The sequence below is a fragment of the Silene latifolia genome, chromosome 7, assembly GCF_048544455.1.
Source record: "Silene latifolia isolate original U9 population chromosome 7, ASM4854445v1, whole genome shotgun sequence".
Classification (NCBI taxonomy): Eukaryota; Viridiplantae; Streptophyta; class Magnoliopsida; order Caryophyllales; family Caryophyllaceae; genus Silene; species Silene latifolia.
Genome location: NC_133532.1, coordinates 64,218,488 through 64,237,031, shown reverse-complemented (window position 1 = coordinate 64,237,031; position 18,544 = coordinate 64,218,488). Strand labels below are relative to the sequence as shown.

At 41.9% G+C, this 18,544-nt stretch overlaps 1 long non-coding RNA gene across 1 annotated transcript; it reads left to right on the top strand.

Annotated features, from left to right (window-relative positions):
* Nucleotides 1–14,796: 14,796 nt before the first annotated feature.
* Nucleotides 14,797–16,612, top strand: LOC141591121 (uncharacterized). Its single transcript, XR_012520671.1, has 2 exons — nt 14,797–14,879; nt 16,313–16,612. It is a non-coding gene; the product is annotated as an uncharacterized LOC141591121 (long non-coding RNA).
* The last annotated feature ends 1,932 nt before the right edge of the window (nt 16,613–18,544 follow it).

The window sequence follows — 18,544 nt, the reverse complement described above, 5'->3', positions numbered from 1 at the left end:
TTTCATGCCATCTCTTCGTCTTTTCTTTATAAATGCGTGAGCTATCATAGGCATTAAGCCTAAATTCTTCCAACTCATCTAGCTGCAAAAGACGATTCTGATCACACAACTTAGGATCAAAGTTAAGCTCACGAATTGCCCACCAAGCCTTACATTCCAACTCAACAGGTAAGTGACATGATTTCCCATAAACTAACCTATAAGGTGATGCACCAATTGGTGTCTTAAAGGCAGCTCTGTAGGCCCATAATGTGTCTTCTAATTTAAGACTCCAGTCCTTCCGTGATTTAGAAACTACCTTAGACAAGATCTCTTTCAACTCGCGATTAGAAACCTCAACCTGACCACTAGTTTGGGGATGATACCCCAAACCACGCCGGTGTTGGACACCAACTTTAGACAAAATAAAAGTTAGTTTCTTTTCTTTAAAGTGCATTCCCCCATCACTAATGACGACCCTAGGGACACCAAATCGGGGAAATATGACCTTTTTAAACATTTTTATCACGGTCTTGGCATCGCAATGAGGTGAGGCAATTGCCTCAACCCATTTCGACACATAATCTACAACCATTAAAATGTACCTGTTACCTTTACTAGACGGGAACGGTCCTTGGAAATCAATGCCCAGACATCGAAAACCTCAACCTCTAAGATACCATTTTGTGGCATCTCATGTCTCTTTGAAATGTTCCCTGATCGTTGGCAAGCATCACAAGTGAAACAAAAGACTTAGCATCGCAAAACAAAGAAGGCCAAAAAAACCAGTTGAAGTACCTTAGCCACGGTGCGCGATGGACCGTGGTGACCACCATAGGAAGAGGAGTGACAGCCTTCCAGGACTACTTTGGCCTCTCACTGCGGAATACACCATCTGTAGAGACCGTCTGCACATTCCTTAAACAAATAAGGATCGTCCCAAAAATATTGCTTAGCGTTATACAGAAAACGCTTCCTCTGCTGATGAGAAAGGTCGGCGCTGACTTGCCACTGACAACGAAGTTAGCTATATCTGCATACCAAGGCTCTTGGTTAACAATAGACGATAATACAGCAAATAAAGTATCGTCAGGGAAAGAGTCATCAATAGGTAGAGAATCTTCCCCTTCCTGTCACGTCAGTCGCGACAGATGATCAGCTACAACGTTCTCAGCTCCTTTCTTATCCTTAATCTGCAAATCAAACTCCTGAAGAAGGAGTATCCATCTCAATAGCCATGGTTTAGCCTCCTTCTTAGCAAGGATATGCCTCAAAGCTGCATGGTCAGTAAAAACAGTAACTTTTGACCCAATCAAATAAGAACGAAATTTCTCTAAGGCATAAACTACAGCTAGCAGCTCTTTTTCAGTGGTAGTGTACTTCACTTGAGCCTCATCCAGAGTTCGGCTCACATAGTAGATTGCGTTTAAAGCTTTGTCTTTCCGTTGGCCTAGCACCGCTCCTAGTGCATAGTCACTGGCATCACACATTATCTCAAACGGCAAGTATGATCGGCGCAGAGACTAAAGCCTGCTTTAACCTGTGAAAAGCAGAAAGACACTCATCAGTAAACACAAAAGGGGCATCCTTAAGTAGCATCTGTGTTAGTGGTTTAGCAATTTTCGAGAAATCCTTGATAAACCGGCGATAGAAACCGGCGTGGCCAAGGAAACTCCTCACCCCCTTAACATTAACAGGAGGTGGTAATTGCTGAATCACTTCCACCTTTGCTTTATCAACCTCTATTCCCCTATCAGAAACTAAGTGCCCTAAGACAACTCCCTCGTTGACCATGAAATGACACTTCTCCCAGTTAAGCACGAGATTAACCTCAATGCAGCGCTGCAACACTTTATCAAGGTTAGACAGAAAGTTAGAAAAATCACTTCCATAAACACTGAAATCGTCCATGAAAACTTCCATAATAGACTCGATAAACTCTTAAAATATCCCCATCATACACCTTTGGAAGGTGGCAGGGGCATTACATAAACCAAAAGGCATCATGCGATAAGCAAACACGCCTTGAGGACAAGTAAATATAGTCTTAGCTTGATCGTCTGAGTGAATAGAGATCTGAAAGAACTCTGAATACCCATCTAAATAGGAGAAAAACTTATGAGAAGCTAACATTTCTACCATTTGATCAATAAAGGGAAGGGGAAAGTGATCTTTCTTGGTGGCGGCATTAAGCTGTCTGTAATCTATACACATCCGCCAACCAGTCACTACTCGAGTGGGTATTAACTCATTTTTGTCATTCTTAACCACGGTAGTCCCCCCTTTCTTCGGGACCACCTGCACTGGACTCACCCATTTAGAATGACCAACAGAATAGATAATACCTCGTGTCGAGCGACTTCATTACCTCGACCATCACAACATCTTACATCTTCTCGGTTCATCTGCATGACCCTATCTATCTGGATTGTGATCTTCCTCCAGCTCTATCCCGTGCATACAAATATCAGGACTAATCCTCTTGATATCGTCCAATGAATAACCCAAAGCTTTCCTGTTTTTCTTAAGCACATCTAACAAGGAAGTCAGCTGATCATTATCAAGCTTAGCACTAACAATGACTGGATATTGCTCAGTATCGTCTAAGAAAACATATTTTAGATGAGAAGGGAGAGGCTTACGCTCCGATACCTTTACCTCAATGGAGCAAAGAGTGCTAATCATCTGTTCCACTTGCTCTCCCTCAGCGTCGGTGAGTCCACGCTCATCTAAATCATCTATAAGCAAATCCATCACAAATATCATCGTCATCCGGGCTATCTCGCACACTCATCCAAAAGCGTAAGAGCTTCTAGTGGGTCCTTCATGAAAGAACCCGACCATAAGTCATAAATAGACTCGTCAATAATATCAACCGAATAACAAGTATCCTCTATCATTGGCCGAGCCAAATTACTAGGCAGACTGAAAGTGATCGCGTCATCCCCTACTACAAGAGTCAAACGCCCTTGTTTAACATCAATAATGGCCCCAGCTGTACAAAGGAATGGTCTTCCTAAGATAATTGGGGTCCGGGTGTCCTCAGCTATATCTAAAACAATGAAATCTCTTTGGTATAAAGAGCTTGCCTATTTTCACAGCACGTCCTCTAAGACACCTAAGGGTCTCCTAACGAGATCTATCACCATCCGTAGGGTAATGTTAGTCACTTTAAGATGACTCATATTCAATTTCTTGCGATGAGATAGGGGCATGACACGACTCTCCTAAATCGCAAAGAGCCTTATCAATAACCACATTGCCTATAACACAGGTAATAGAGAAGCTACCCGGGTCTTTCATTTTAGGTGGAGCCTTATTTAAAAGTAAATTACTAGACTCTTCCATAAATGAAACTGTCTCAAATTCACTTAGCTCTCTCTTACGCGTCACAATATCTTTCATAAATTTAGCGTAAGTAGGTACCTGTTAACAAGTTCGGTAAAAGGGACATTACACGGAGGTTCTTCACAACGTCCACAAACTTACCGTCTTGTCGCTCGATCTTCGCGTCCTTCGAGGCGACACAGGAAGGGTACTCGGTAGCAATGAGTGGACCCGCGACTTTCTCTTTACCTTTATCGATGTGTGACGCGTCTCCACAAATGGGAAGATGACACGGTAGCGGAATTAGATAGCAAAATAGGGTCTCCACTGCTTCTGGTACTCGATCGAGCACTTTTACCACTCGATCGAGTGGTTTCATATTGGCTTTTACTCGATCAACCACTTTCTTCACTCGATCGAGTGATCTCTTTTTTAGGCTTACTCGATCGATCATTTTTATCACTCGATCGAGTGATTTCTTCAGCTATTTTACTCGATCGAGTAAGAATATTACTCGATCGACCATCTGTCATTTGGGCACTACTCGATCGATCACAATTATCACTCGATCGAGTGATGGGATGAATTATTTCACTCGATCGAGTAGATTTTTCACTCGATCGAGTATCTGAAGAACACGCAGCAAGGATTTCGTCTAGAAATTCATCCAAATCATCATCCGGGGTATTATCATCTGTCACAACCCCGTCTTCTGGTACTTTTGGCCCCTCATGAACAAGGCCACTTTGGAGATTCGTTGCATTAACCGGATCGCATGTCGGTAGAAGGTTGGCTTGGTCTTTCGCGAGTGTTAACTGCGCGACTTGTTCTCTCAACTCCACTATGACGGTTTCATTCCTATTGTATTTCTCCCCAAACTGTTGTGTTAAGTTCAACATCAAAGATTTCAGTTCGGCTATTTCCTCGTTTGCAGAAGGAGAGACCGGTTGCAGCGCTGGCGTAGAAAGAGTAGAAACATTCTTCATTTCTTCATACAATTGAGAAAAAGGAACTCCTTGCTTGTATTTCTGATAAGCAAGGTAGCACTCTATACTTGCCAGACACTCAATAGGGTCATGCCCTTCCATGCCACATCTACCACATATCTCTACATGCTCAGTAATTGAACAAACCTGTGCACTCTCACTTGTAGCTTCCGTAATCTCCACATTACCTAGACTTTTGCTAGGACTTCCTACTAGGGTTGAGCAAAACCGGTTACCCGGCCCGGTTTTGCAAACCGGTTCGGTCCCCGGTTTTAAAAACCTTAAATTTCTTAAACCTCACCCGCACCTCTTTTAATCCGGGTAACCGGTTTTTGTGAAATTTTCAAACCGGATTTGAAAACCGGTTACCCGAACCGGTTTTCGAACCCGGTTTTTGGTTGAATGCTCTTGAATGGCACAATAAACATGCTGCCAATTTGACTTTTGAAGACATTGGTTGTCAAATGTTAAAATTACTTCATAAAAAAGTCATACATATTAAAGTTCAAAGAGTCATAGACATGTAAATGATGTTCAAAACTACAATTAAAGAGTCACACATCTAAAATTACTTCATAAAGAAATAGCGTTTTGATGTTTTGGGCTTAAATCTTGGCTTGGGTGTGTTTAATTCATAGATGAAATTATATTTTTGAGAAAAACGTCAATCCGGTTTTAAAAGCGGTCTCCGGTTTGATTTTATTTAGACCCGCACCCGCACCTCATTTATGCTTAAAAATTCGGTTCGGGCCCCGCACCGGAAAAAACCCGAATTTTTCGGTCTCCATTATTCGGGTTTCGGTCCGATTTCGGTTTAAAAATGCGGTTCGGTTTTTTGTGCTCAGCCCTACTTCCTACTGCAGCTGTAGCCAACTTGTTGACTTGCTCACTACCTTGGGGATTTCCATATTCTGAAACATGAATGGCCATCTCTTCAATAAGGCGCCACCCTTGGTCATCTTCAACATTCTTCGTGAATCTCCCCTTAGCTACACTATCTAGAATAGCTCTTTGGTTTCGATATAACCCGTTGTAGAACTGGGTACAAAGGAACCAACGTTTGAGACCATGGTGAGGCACAGAACGGACGAGCTTCTTGAACCTCGCCCACGCCCAATCCAAATCTTCAGTGGGTAGTTGCTCAAAAGAAGTAATCTGAGCCCTCAAGGCATTAGTGCGCTGCGGTGGAAAATATCGCCTGTAAAAGGCCAAGGCAAGGGAACTCCAGTCGGTTACACCAGCTGCTTCCCTATCTAGATCCCTCAACCATTCCCGGGCATCATCAGCTAAAGAAAAGGGAAAAAGAGCTCCCTTCACTTTGTCCTGTGTCACCCCAGCAGCAAGAGGAATGGTAGAGCAATACTCCATAAACAACTCTATATGTCTGCATGGATCTTCTTCAGGTACCCCCCTAAAGAGATTTCTATCGACCAGCTGTATGTAAGATGGTGTGGACAGCGGGCCGCCCACGGGGGCGCTTGGTGAAGGTCGAAAAACAAGCGTTTGCATTTTGTATGAAGTCGCCACCAATTTTTATGGGAAATTGGAACCGTTCGAGTACCTCGTGTCATGTCAAGACACAAAGTAGTGACATGAACACTAAGCAATCGTTACCCTTAGCATTCTATGTCTAGAATGACTCTCGTGGATGCCAATGAACACGGGTGCTCACGGAGATCTGGAGTAAGGGGTGAGGGTATGTATTAGGAAGCTCTTTTGATCGAACACCTAATCCCGCCCGCCTCGATAGCGGCCTCTACTAATGATTAGGGAAGTTATTCGTACTCGATATATCGTCGGCTATATGCATGCAATGCAACATCCATAGATTAATCCTAACATGTGAGAATTAGACTAAGTCGGTGGACAATTAATTTAGCATACAATTGGGTCGAAGTAGGATTTAATGTTGATTTATATGTGGAAACATACAAACAATAAACGAAATACAATAAAAGAAATACAATAACGAAAATTACATTAATTACAATGGATTAGGCAATTTATGTCGAAAATACCTTTAAAACGGATAATTTGAGAAAAAGAATAAAAGAATAAATTAACGAACGAGTCAGAATGCGATAATACGAATAATGGTTAGTTAATACGTAAGCTAACTAAACTAGGTCAAGGCAGAAACGGAGTTCAGGGACAGAAATCATCCTGGAAGAGGCGCAGCAGGACTGCACCCTCTGGAAGAGGCGCAGCAGTTGCTGCATCTGTTCCAAGGGTGAGTTCTGGCTGTGAAGCCGGAACTGCAAATCGTTAATGTTAATTGGTGATTTTGATGATCAATTAAATTATTAACTCGGATGAAAGTGATTAACAGGTTAATTACATGTGAATGATGGTCATAAAAGCGATAAACATGGATAGGATGAATCAAAAACGGATTAATCATATGAAATTACGATGAAAATATTAATGAGTCCTCTATTGAAATAAGTCAATTAGGCTAAATACGACGGATATACAACGAATATGTGACGAACATGCGAATAAACAGATAAAAACTATATCAATGATGAATTCCAGAAACTCAATATGACTAAATTGAATCTCTACAATCCGGAATTGAATTCAATGACGAAAACCCGCAAATATGAATTATAAGGGATTTAAATCGGATTTATGACAATTAAAACATATTAAGTACGATGATTATAATACATGTGAATTATTATGACATTAAGACAAAGAATTAACAGACGAACAAGTAAAAGAAAGATTTTGAGCACGAATTACAGAGGACGAGCGAAGAAGAAAAGAAGCAGGAACTGCGGCAGCCTCACGAAGAGGCGCAGCAGTTGCTGCGTCCTTTCTCGACGGTTATCTACTGGAAATCCGTAAAAAGAGTTTTAACAAAGGGTTTTAGAAATCGGTTTTAATGGTACTTTCGACGTAAATCTTACAATTGATGATACGAAAAGTAAATACAATAAATAAATAAGGATTATACACCCTCAGACTTACATGTTGACGAAACGAGAAGGACTAAGATATCGATTAGTGATGCTCGACGCGAATGCAAAGAGAGTGCCCTCGTAAGAGGAAAACGATTGATTAATTAAGTTGATTGAGTGTAGTTGGTCAAATTGGTCGGTCATGAAACGGAGAGGCTGGTACCCGGAAAGATCCGAGCTTATGTGGTCGAAAGTTCAAGCACGTAGGCGGCAATAAGTAAGAACAAAGTCTAGAATGCAAAGGGAGAAGAGAAGGGCGGACACTCGCGTGAGAAATATGAGGAACGAAAGCTCCTATTTATACTAATCACGCGACGGAATTAGGGTTTCGGAGACTCTTTGGAAGTGAATCTCGGAAAGATATGAAAAAGATACGTAAGACATGCAAAGAAGGGCACTGGGAAAAGGCGCGGCGACCATGCGTCTCTTGGAAGAGGCGCGACTGACTGCGTCTATTCCCAGGAGGTTTCCTCCTGCTGAAGAAAGATTTCCGCGTTTGAGTTATGGTAGGACGGAAATAATTCGATTATCTTATGAATATTACGGGATATTATTTGCCAAAAGATAAAATTTGTGAAATATGGAATAGAAACATCCTAACATTCCGAATATTCGACTCGGGATTTAACGGTTATCGAGAAAATGGAGACGGTTTTTGACTCGGACTCCGAATGTACTCTAATTACTGCCAAAACGACCGTATCGGGACGTAGATGACAACTAAGAGGTAGACATTTAATATTTGAGCAATCACTTGACGATAATCTTACGAACTATCACAAATCGTTCCGCGTATCAAACATACGGCCCAATCATCACCGGGTGGTTTGCGGGAGGTGCAGAAATGAGGTATCTCTGAGCCCCCACTTTGACCGAGGCTTGGACAAGGCGAAAGTCAAAGTATAGCCATCAGTCAATCAAGATTACAACTCGACGACTATGGCGACGCAAGGCGGCTCAAAGGGTCCGAGCCAAGGACCTGTCGTCGGGAACATTTTAGAGTCTGTCGACTATTAGGGAGGGTCGTTTAAAGTCCATTAGACTACGTAAGGAAGCTGCTTGACCATAAGAAGAGACCATACCCGAGATACCCCAGGTGGTGAAACGAATCAAGACGCTTCGGCAAAACTCTTTGGTCTGAAGATAACTTGGTGTCTGAAGACATTAGGGGTCACAGGGATTCTGAAGAAACTTCTTTCTCGAGATGCTTACGGAGAATGGCACCTTTGCCGAACTCCGTGAAGAATAAATATCGAAAGCAGCAGGACGTCGGTAGAAACTGCTGGGGAATCCGCTTGCGTCGGTCTCAAGCGAACTCTTGCAAAACTTGAGGTTGAATCTGCTTGCGTTTGTCTCAAGCGAACTCTTGTTGGGAAATATATTGACGATTAGGAACATCTTGATCGCCATGGAAGAAATCTTGAGTGAACAATACTGCAAAATACTGCTGCGCTGGGGACAAATGTTTTGACGACTAGGAACATCTTGATCGTCATGGAAGAAATCTTGAGTGAGCAATACTGCAAAATACTGCTGCGCTGGGGATAAATGTATAATAATATGCAACAGTCCGCTGCTGGCTGATAAAATGCGGGCGGACGAAAGAAAATCGTCGAATGGGCCAAAAGAGTAAAATAGCATCGAGGAAGAGGCGCACCAAAGATGGGCCCACAAATAACGAACTTATAACGAATTTTTGAAAAATCCGTGTGGAGGGAACAGAAGGAAGAGGCGTAGCAAGAGCTGCGTCTCTTGGAAGAGGCGCAGCGCCTGCTGCGTCTTTTCCCCAATTTGGCTTTCCTGCGTAAAAACGCGAAATCAGAGGGGTTTGTGTTCATTTGTATTCGAAACACCATTCACTCATTTCTCTCTCAAATCTTCACCATTTCCGCCAAGGTTTGATTCAAAAGCTTGCTTTAAACATGACTAATCGAGGTATGTGTCTTAATCTTGCATTAATCTTCTTCATTCGTTGAATTTTGAGCCGCGAAAATTAGGGTTTTCGACCCTTTTGATCGAAAATTTGGGGCTTTTCCCCCAAATGGTTTTGCCTTGCCAAATTGATGCTAGAAATGGATATTAGGTAATGTTAGGAACATAACCATGCATTTGTTTCGAATTTTGCATCAAGTTTTGAGCCTTTGAATGAATTTTGAGACGGTTTTACAGCTGAACCGTAATTTGCTTCGAAAATAGCCTTAGGATTGCCCATTGGCGATGAGATTTGATATTTGGGATCCTTGAATGATGGGTAAACTTCCTACCATCTCGGAATTTTGGTTTGTGACAACTTTTTCAGGACACTTTTCTAGGGCATAATCACCGTTATAACGAAATGCTGCCGAATTTTCGACTTGAACCCGGAACTAGGCTTTGACTTGGACTTGACTTGACCCAATTTATCACATGAGTGATCGGGTTGGTGGGGACGTGGCCAAGGATGGCACGGAAAGGGTGTTTCCAGGGCTTTGAAGGCTTGAAAACCCCTTAACAAAGGCTTGTCGTCGTACGACGCGGCCTGAATTTACTTTAACGTTGCAGGTGATGAGGCTTCTACTTCTGGGGGGACTCCCATGGAGATAGACGCCGCTACTGTTGAGGAGGCTTTAGAGCAGGCTTTCACCGCTGCGGTGATGGCCGCTGGAGACGAGGCTCACGAGGAGGAGGCCGTCGAGGAGGAGGAGGCCCCGAGACGGGCCAACGTTGGGCGAGGAGGTCGTCAGCTGAGAGGAGCTCCTGCGTGGGCTGAGACTTGGGAGAGTGGACACCTCGTGTGGGCTGCAGAGGGTCACCTGTCCTACAGAACGGTGAAGAGCTTGGTAAATAAGAATTCACTACTCATCATTCATCCTCTTTCATTTTTTGTCCAAATTTCTTTCAAATTTCATTCAAAACTAAAGATAGCTTTGTTTCAAATCATAATAGGAGGCCGGGAACATCAGGTCGTTCTCGGGTTACACGACAGCGATGGAGCACTATGAGCAGCTGTCGGCGGAGGAGAGGGCCATGATCGAGCGTGGAGCGTTCGGTCCTCTAGTTCAGGTCTGGAGGGATATCGTGAAGAGGAAGTTGCGGGCTAACCTTAGCCTGGTCCGCGCTTTCTTGGATCGATTCTGGGATACGACTTCCATGTTTCACCTACCTTTTGGTGAGGTGGGTGTCACTACGGAGGATTACGGCATGATTTACAGTCCGCAGTGTGGGACCGAGGAGATGGTGTGGCCGGAGACTACTATGAGGGCGGACTCGGCCGAGGCGAGGAGATTGATCGGTGGAACTTGTCGCCGAAGGCTGTTGCGATCTGCGGGTTTGGTACCCAATGACTTACGTTCGAGACTACTTTGCGGGAAGACCCCGGCGCCGGTGACGATCGATGGGAGGGAGACAGCTCCTCCTCCTCATGTGCACGGCCGAGCGGAGGGCTCGTGCGTGGCTTTGGTGGTTCCCCGTCTTCGATTTACCTCGGAGACAAGGGCGAGAGGCTATCGACGAAGCTTCTTCCCTTCCTTTCGACCCGAGTTCCCTAGGGCGTTGGGACCGGTCATCTGCTGGTTTTGCGGTCCTCATCCGCTTCATGAGGGCCATGGTTCGTCCCGGAGCTGATGGAGAAGGGGACTTCTCCAGTCTTTGTCGGACACAGGCTCTTGTTGAGGTATGGACCTTCCTTTAGACCAAAGTAAATTCCTTTCTTTATCAAATCACGAAAGATCGTCATTGATTATTCTGTTTTACAGGCGTGGGTGTACTCTTACTTTCCGGGTCTTGCGCCCAAGAGGACGGAGCCGTTGGAGAGGGCCTATCCCGTGGTGAGGGATTGGGTCATGTGCCGGACGAAGAGCAAGCGTTCTTCTCACAATGTCTACCGGCGGGATGTGAACGCTCTTCAGCTGAGCAGCGTGAGTATCCCATTTGTATTCATTTACTCTTCTTATACTTTGCTTTTAATTGATCATAGGAATGATTTTTGCCTTTATATTGTCGCAGTGGGTGCCCAGACCTTGGGCGGAGTACGCAGAGAGCGCCCCCTTTTGTCGCCGAGGTCCTTCGACCTAGGAGCCCGAGCCGGCTCTTTGTTGTGGACGTCGATGGGTCCTGTGTGGTACTTGGGCGAGCGGTTGGCTCGTCGGTGCTCTCGGGACGCGTTGACGGTTCCCGTCGATCCTCCCAGACGATGTTTAGGAGCCTTCGAGGCCGAGAGGAGGCGGACTTGGGCGGTGCCGATGGCGACGACCTTCTTCTGCCTGGCGAGGACTACTCGGCGTTCCTTTACGGGAGGTTGGCGTGCGACCGCGTAGTGGTGAGTATCTTTTTACTTTTGCTTGATTTGATTTCGAGAATTGCGACGAAAGATCATCGATTAACGAGAGCTATTTGTCTTTGCGGGAGGTTGAGGCGGCGGGCATCAAACCCCAGAGTACCCCGAGACCCTTGAGTACACTGACGCGACCAGGAGGACGACGATCTCCGAGTTGCGTGACTTTGACGTAGGTGACGGATCTTTGGCCTAGACGATCGGCAAGATCGATTCGGAGGGTAAGCCTCCAACTTGTATGACTTTTGTGTAAGAACACATTTGATTGAGTTTGCTCAATTTGCTTTGAGAATTTCTTTTGCTAGTGCGGTCGCGCCGTCCCCGGTTCGTGGCACTATGGAGGGTGGCCAACCGGCTGCGAGCTACTGCCATCGAGGCACTCGTCGGTGGTCGAGGTCGTCAGGTATGAACCTTATTTGATTGATTTTTTTTTATTTTGGTTTTCGATCTTGCTTGAATTGATTGACATGAGCCAATTTGTTGCTGTTTACAGGGTGACCGCGAGCTGGAGCGAGAGTTGACCCAGTCTCGGGAGGAGACGGCTCGCTTGTTGAGGGAGCTCGAGGTTCGGGACGCGAGATCGCCGTTCGTGGCGAGAGTTGCCGAGTTGGAGGGCGCCTAGTTTTGTGTAGTTTTGTAGACTTGTACATTTTGGACATTTGATTTTGAAACATTTTTGGACTCTGTTTGGGCGCAAGCCCCAGTTACTTGGACTTTTGGACTTTGTTCGGGCGCAAGCCCCGATTGCTTGTACATTTGCTCCGTTTGGTGTATATATGGTGGCCTTGAGTGCCTTTCTTTGGGGGTTGTGTTGCTTGTACCGCAGGTTAGTTCTTGAACATGTTTGGTAGACAACGGTTTATGCCGTCGTGCTGCCGAAATTACATGGAAATTACGCAAAACATACATTTTATATACATAAGGCCTTTAATCAGCGCAAAATGAGACTCAAAAGAACATGAGGAAAAGCAAAAAATTTGCCGGAAATGACCGGACGGTAGGGAGGGTTACCCCCTAAAAAAAGAAAAAAAAAGAAATCTGTAAGTTAGAGATGTGGAAATGAAATTAAGAAAATAATGATAAAGAAAGTTAAATGAATTATAATGGAAATTATGTCCTAAGATGAGGAATTGGAATTATTATTTTTAAAAATGGAAATGAAATGTATTTCCTAAAATGAAAATGTGCACATGTGGTAAAATGGCGAATTGTCGATGTCGTCTCGGAATGCGTGCCCGCGAAAATAGGAAACTTGAAACATGGTAAACTGCTCGTATTTACCAAAATAAAATCCCGTAGGAATAGGAAATTATTCGTTATAGAATTAGGAAAGATCCAAACGCGAAATCACGAGTGAGCACTGGGAAGAGGCGCGACATGTCAGCCGCGTCCTTCGAAGAGGCGCAGCGAGTGCTGCGCCTATTGTAACACCTCGTATTTTATTAAGTTGGATAAAATTCTTTTAATTGCTATTTTGAATTTAATTACATCATTTAACGATTTATATATATATGCTTAGCTAATTAATTAATTTCATCATAATTCGATACGTTAATTTTAATAATCATTAATAAGTTTATTTAAAGTTAGTTCGAGTTTATTGAAATTAGTTCGAGTTTATTTATTTAATAATTTCCGTTTCTTTACGAGTCCTTATGAAAGTTGTTTTAAGTGAACCCGAGTTGGATTTTGGGAATAAAACCATCTAATTAGCTATTTTGAGCTTATTTCACTAAATTAGCAATTTTTATTAATATCCGTTAGTTTTGTAAAAATCGCTAATAATTCCGATTTAAGCTGATATTGTATTATTTACGTTAACTAGCTGAGTTTATTTTATTTTCACTCATTAAATTTATTTATTATTGATTCCGTTTTATTACTGAAACTTTTACTTAAATCGGTTAAATTTAACTCGAAACGGTTTTAATAACGATCGAAGTTTCTTAACGACGAAGAAACGTACGTATAATAAATAGCAAGCTAGCAGGCTGCTGTCTCATTTTCACAAACTCACGCCTGTTTTCTTCTTCTCCATTCTTTTTTTTCTTCTTTTACGATTCTGTTTCAATTTTCTTTATTTTAAATTGATTTTGTCCCTCCGTTTGTCATCCGTTATCAATGATTTTCGTTCCATAGCATTCCTCTCGTCGTTTCCGTCAATCCGTTGTAAGTAAAATTCATTTTCGTTATGTATTTTTACAAACCCATTTATATTTTCAGCTTTATTTATTATAAGACGGTTGTATGTACTAAAATAGACGGTCTGGTAGAATATTTGTTAGTCATAAATGATTAGTTCAATCGGAAAAAGGTAATAATGATAGGTTACTCAGTATTACTTGTTAAATTTGTGTATTTTGAAAGCTGATTAGTCAGTTTTATAGTTGAGACGGTGTATAATTATATATAGGGATCATTATGGATGTTAATTAGTCAGTTGTATAGTTGAGACGGTGTATACTGATATGTGGAGATGATTGAGACGGTGTATACTGACCTCTAGGGATCATTTGGGATGCTAGCTAGTAAGTGATATATTTAAGACGGTGTATGCTGACATGTATGGATTGTTTTGGGTGCTAATTGTTGTCTTTTATATTTGAGACGGTGTATACTGACATGTAGGGTTTGTTTTGGGGCAGTTTGGGATGGATAAATGGTGCCTTTCGGGACTGTTTTTAGGGCGTAAGAGTGACTGATGTTGGACGGTTTCCTGTGTATTTTTGGGACCGCTATAATGTGTTGAGTAGGCTGTTTCGTGGGGTGATGAAGGACTATTTTAGGACTGTTTTGAGGTCACTTTGTGCAGGTTTTTCAGAGTTGTTCATGGACTGTGGTGGGGTTGTTTTGGGATGTTCTGTTGCAAGGTTTTGGGACTATTTTAACGTGATTGAGTGGGCTGATTTTAGAACAGTCAAGCATGGGTTTTAGTGGTGAGATGGGTAGTTGTTTAGGTGGAGTGTTGGAGACAATGTGGCTTTGGCTGTAGCTTAGCATGGCTTTGGCCGTGGCCTAGGCGGGGCCTAGCTAAGTCACGAGTTTGAGGCCATGTGTAGTTGGTGGTTAGGCCGAGTTTGAGGTTGTCATAATAACTTTTGAGCCGAGTCCATAAATTGTTTTGACGCTAGTTTGGTTTATTTAAAATATAATTAAATTAATTTCCGTCTCATATTTTATATAAAGATAATTCGTTAATATCGTCCTTTCACATAATTATTTTAGGTGGCTCATATGTGGTTGAAGATGAAGAGTAATTTTGGGTTTTAGAAGCTTTCTCAAGTTTATTGCTTGTCTCTTTGCTAGCTTAAGGTAACTATTCCGAGTTACTCGACGAATTAATGTCACATTAGTAGTAAATGTGGTGCTTGTTGTTTGTTAAGTGTTTAGGTGATTGATAATGTTTTACTTTCATTTTTCACATGATAGAAATTGGAAATAGCATGAGAATAATATAGCGATAAAATTTGTAATTTGGGCCAAAGTAGGCCAAGACTACGAGTGGGCAGTTGACCGAACGAGTTTGGTCAAGCTAGGTTTAAACCATCGACCTCGATTTGACCGATGACCCGTCGCGGGACTCGGGTCGAGGGTTTGTCTTTGAGGTGAGATTGGTTGTTTTTGGATGTTTTATGTTGATGCCTTAATAGTTGTAATTATCATTTCACATGTTGGTTGTTGGATGAATTGGTTGCCTTATACTTCAGTCTTCTTGTCTTGTTGCCATTTTAGCTTGTTCTCATGAATTATGAGATTAACGGTTAGCTGGAGTTTGGATTATTATTGATATTGAGGATATTGTTGGATTGTCTGTTGAATAGACATATATATAGCCTTTTACATGATAGAATGTTAGCATTTATGTTGGTAAGTTGGACTTTTTGCCCTCTTATGGTTAAGTGGGTGTCTTACTTGACTTGTGTGGTGAGTCTTGTGTGGTGTGGGCTAAAGTATTCAAGCTGGGACTAGCTGGGACTAGGTTCTAGGTGAGTATTTCGGCCTTCATCATAGATAGGTCTTTATAGTCTCTGACGAGTATATGTTCACTGCTTGATAGCCTTTGTGTTCCCGACTAGTGGATTTATATCCAAGTTGGGGCATGACCTCAGGTACTTATTTTGATAGTATGGGGTCAGCTTAAGTACTAGCCAACCCTTCGGTGGTGTCCTTAGGGTACTCACTTCACTTTGTTTTAAAAAAAGTTGTGGGTCTTGGGTGCGGTGGTGTGTATCCGCATGTCTAGGTCTCAGTGATTTTAGGCTAGGGTTGTGTTGTCTCTTGGCCATGTTTTCTTAATAGTAACCGCTGAGCCAAGATACCGGTTCGATTACCTTCCCTACCTCGTGGTATAGACTCGAGTTACAAAGTGACTATTGACGGTGCTAAGAACTTATGCCTGTCTTTGATATATTGCCCTTTCTTGTATGGTGATTCTATGAATCATAGAAGGTGAGATGCAAGCCGGCTATGGTTGATAGAGTTTGGATTCCTGGATGTTATGTGATTCACATGATAGTGTAGTATGAGTCGGTCTAGTTTTCACATGCTAGGACTATGTGTTGTTATATTGTTGTTCACATGATAAGCACGATTGTCTAGCATCTATATGCTAAGGCATTGTGTGATTCGTATTCATATTCTTTTGTTTACATGTTATATTAATTATGACATTTCGTGGCTGGGAGAACTCGGAGTTACTCCCCACTGACTGTGGCTTTCGTATTTGTATAAAATGCGAATGACAGGTAGGTGATGCATATATGGGGTACATGGACGAGCTAGCGAGCAAAGTAACCTTGGGACCTAGACTGGTTTTATTTCATTGTGACCCTTAAACCCTTTTTGTGTCACATACATTTTAGGGACATATGTCTCCCTCTTTTTCTTTGGTTTGTATCACTTTATTCTCGCAGCTTTAGCATAGTTATGTAAATTAGTCTGTTAGCATTTGCAGGTGTTGGCATCCTCCTTCTGGAAATGTTTGTGAATGGTTTAGAAAAGTTTTAAAAATGACAGGTTTTAATTAGTTGAACCAATTACAAACATATCCCGTCGATTTTTCTCGTAGAATTACGTGTTTACTTTTCCTCGATAAATGAGGGTGTCACAGTTGGTATCAGAGCATATTTGCTCCCGACGCACGTTTGTGCACCCCAATATAAATAACTTGACCTTAAAATAATAAACTTGAGAGATGGGTAAGATGGGTAGATTTAGGATCTTATGTTGTAGTCTCTTTGTGTTTGCTCTTTGTTAGGTACTAACCTGTTTGTTGATTGTCATTTAATAATTGTTGCGTTCTTGGATCAATGACCGTGAGCTTATCTATAGCTAATGGAGTTATTACCCTTATTATAAAAAAATTTTGAACTAAAGGTTTTGAAAATATTTTAATGTTTTTCACTGGTTTTAACGTCAATTAGTGTTAAAGCTTGTTATTGGAGACGTCTGATAATTAGTTTTATCATTTGTTGGCGTAAAAATGTATTTTTATGTCTTTGAATTGGAATATTGATGTTCTTGAGTGATCGCCAAGAGTATCTCCGTTCCATTGAAAGGACACTTATATTTTACGAAGATCAAGATTTAGTGCCGATTGCTGAGGATTGAAGATTTGTTCAACCTTTGAAGAATGCTTTTACTTCCTTGAAGATGTTTCTCATTCTTTTTGTATCTCGCCTTATTCTTAATCTCTTGGTGCTTATCCTCCTTCTAAACTCCCTTCAGTTTTACTTTAAAAGCTACGCTTGTACTCCTAACTTGTCTTTTGTTCCTTGCTTATCCTCCCTTAACGCCATTTGATAGTATTCTTTCTTGTGAGGAATGTTGACCTGGGTTGGAAAATTCGACTTTTGAGGAGATTGTTTGTGTCTGACCCTTAACCCTGGCTTTGAGAAGTCGTGATGTTAAAAAGACTTAGGTAAGGTGATGAGACATACTTAGTGATTCTTATACCTAGTTCCTTGACTAAGTAAGTCGAGTTGTGATTGGCTTCCATAATCACTTTGGACATGAGAGTTTGATAATGGGTATGACCATATGAGAAAAGCTAATGTGGGACTATTAGTTGGCTCTTGAGAGTACTTGAGTTGAGAGAGATTTAGTATTGAGAAGAATTTGTTAACCCTATAGTTGTATAGACCTTGAGGTCGCATTGAGTACTTGAGATGATGGGATGATGTCGTAGCTGAGTGTAGCTGAGTGTAGTTCCGCTTTTGGGAATCCTTGATAAGTAAAAGGATAGAGAAACTTGTGATCCTATTGATTTTTCAGATTTTGGAATTGATATGATACTACCTTGTTTTGAAATGAGAGCCTTGTGGAATATTAGAGAAACCTTCTCTTGGAGTTTAGAGCTTGGTATTGGGATTCTTGATTGAAGGTTTATTTTTTTTAAGGAACCCATAGTTGTCACTAGTTGGATACGAATATAGCTTTGTTGGAAGCCTTGACCTTAGGCTTGTGAAAGTTATTTCTGGATGTTTGAGGATTTGGAGCGATGAGATCACACTTATAGTGGAGTACCTTGTTTCAGGGAATAGATTAGGATGAGGTAACATAAGCGATTGAGGAAAACCTTGGGAGTGATGTGGTTATGAGTTTTGTTGTTAGGAAGTTTTCGGAACCGTTTTGAGTGATGTTGTTGTTTGAGATAAGAGTGTCTGGCGTTTCTTTGTTGTTTAATTTTCCATTTCTCCTCGTTCATAAGCGTTACCGTTCATACCTCATTTTCTCGCTTCATCTTGCTCCTCCTTTAAGTTTGACATTCGTATCTTGTGAAACTCTATCTTAACATACTTTGTTTTTATGCTATCTAAGTTACTTTCCTTTTTGTACAACTTCTAAACTTTCAAGCTACCAATTTCGATTCATTCTTAAAAGTTTATGTCACTTCTGCAAATCTAACCTATTTTTGAAGACTTGAAAAAGAAAATTTGATTTAGTTCCCTATTCCTTCCTTGAATATAAACTCATTT